General features: G+C 46.2%; 1 protein-coding gene across 1 annotated transcript in view; it reads right to left on the reverse strand.

Annotated features, from left to right (window-relative positions):
• Window positions 1–1,867, reverse strand: part of NRN1 (neuritin 1) — an 8,096-nt gene that overhangs the window by 979 nt on the left and 5,250 nt on the right. The window lies entirely within an intron of this gene.

Consider the following 1,867-nt stretch of genomic DNA (forward strand, 5'->3'; position numbering starts at 1 on the left):
AGGCTTTGCGCTGGGCACCGGCTCTCCTGCCAGCTCCCGGGGGGCTGCCGCTGGCTGTCGTTTCGGGGGTCCCCCTTCCCCAATCCCACCTCCGGTACCAGCCCGGAATGGGTGGGATGGGGCAAAAATTGCTTTGGTGGGTCCCTGCCGGGGGGGGGCTTTCCCTGACGGGAGGAGAGGGCATGCACCCCTCGGCGGGCAAACGCTAGCCTAGGAGCCCACGGACTTGTCCCGAGGGTTTTTCGTCACCGGTGGGAGCCGGCAGGAGGGAGTGGGAAAGGCATCGCTTTCCCAGGCGGAGGCGGCACTCTGGAGGGTCCCGGTGCGGCGTTAGAAACCCTCGGGAGGAATCCCCCGGGGTGGTAGCGGGCCCTGACTGCGGGGGCAGGAAAGGAAGAGGAGGAGGAGGAGGAGGAGGAAGAAGAAGAGGAAGAAGGAACACCTTCCCCTCCTGGGCACCCCGCACCGGCCCGCGGCGCGGGGGACTCCCCATCCATTGCCAGAGGTCTATCTGCAGCGAAAGGTTTCTCCTTCCCCAGGATAATTTCCAGCTGTTCCCACACGTTTTTCCTTTTAATTCCCTTCTTCACAGGGTCTGGACCGCGGTTTGTCAACGGGGCAGGACTCGTCCCACTGCCCCACCTGAGGGGGACGGGCGGACATTTCCTCTCCGCGTCTGGGCTATCGAAAATCACCCCGAATCTGCCTTTCTCTCTCTTATTTCCCCCTTTTCTCCAAGCAGGCGTCTGCAAACTTGGATCTTGATTCTCTTTTTTTTTTTTTTTTTTAAAGTAGTCCTACAGCCTCTAATTTATGAGCACTCTAAGCTGGTTGTAGACTCCCAATGTTTGCTACATTTGTAATAAATAATGAGATACTGAGAAGCCAGAGTCTGAGAGTGTGCCTCTCCTGCAGTATTTCTGCTGTAATTGCATCTCCCAAAGGAAAATTAAATCTTTCCCCGTTCTCTCTCAATACACATCCCGGCACAGGGTGAAGGCAATCGGCTGGTGGGAGGTGGTCGGGGAAATGGTCTTGCTTTGAAAAAAGGTACTTTTTACAGATCGCGACGACCTCTGGTCTGGTACTCCAGGGCCAAAGGACATCATATTAGGATGCTGCTGCCCCTGGGTATTTATTTCTCGTGCAGGACACAAGGTAAACCGCAACCCAGCATTTATAGCGAGGTACCAGCCTTAGTAGGTGCAGCAAAGTCATGCTTGGCTCAGAAACCTCTGGGCAGGAAGAGAGGAGGGTTACAGACTTCTTTTCTTTTCTTTTCTTTTCTTTTCTTTTCTTTTCTTTTCTTTTCTTTTCTTTTCTTTTCTTTTCTTTTCTTTTCTTTTCTTTTCTTTTCTTTTCTTTTCTCCTCTTTTCTTTTCTTTTCTTTTCTTTTCTTTTCTTTTCTTTTCTTTTCTTTTCTTTTCTTTTCTTTTCTTTTCTTTTCTTTTCTTTTCTTTTCTTTTCTTTTCTTTTCTTTTCTTTTCTTTTCTTTTCTTTTCTTTTCTTTTCTTTTCTTTTCTTTTCTTTTCTTTTCTTTTCTTTTCTTTTCTTTTCTTTTCTTTTCTTTTCTTTTCTTTTCTTTTCTTTTCTTTTCTTTTCTTTTCTTTTCTTTTCTTTTCTTTTCTTTTCTTTTCTTTTCTTTTCTTTTCTTTTCTTTTCTTCCTTTCCTTTCCTTTCCTTTCCTTTCCTTTCCTTTCCTTTCCTTTCCTTTCCTTTCCTTTCCTTCTCAGTTTCTCATTTCACATCCTTCTTTTTCTGATTTTCGGGGAGCAAAACCCGAAAAAATCGCTATTCCAAACATATTTATGTCTAAGGACTTCATCTCGTTTCTAAATACGACTTTTTTTTTTTCTTTCCTTTTTTT

The sequence above is a fragment of the Charadrius vociferus genome, unplaced genomic scaffold (genome assembly GCF_000708025.1).
Source record: "Charadrius vociferus isolate BGI_N301 unplaced genomic scaffold, ASM70802v2 scaffold375, whole genome shotgun sequence".
NCBI classification, from domain to species: domain Eukaryota; kingdom Metazoa; phylum Chordata; class Aves; order Charadriiformes; family Charadriidae; genus Charadrius; species Charadrius vociferus.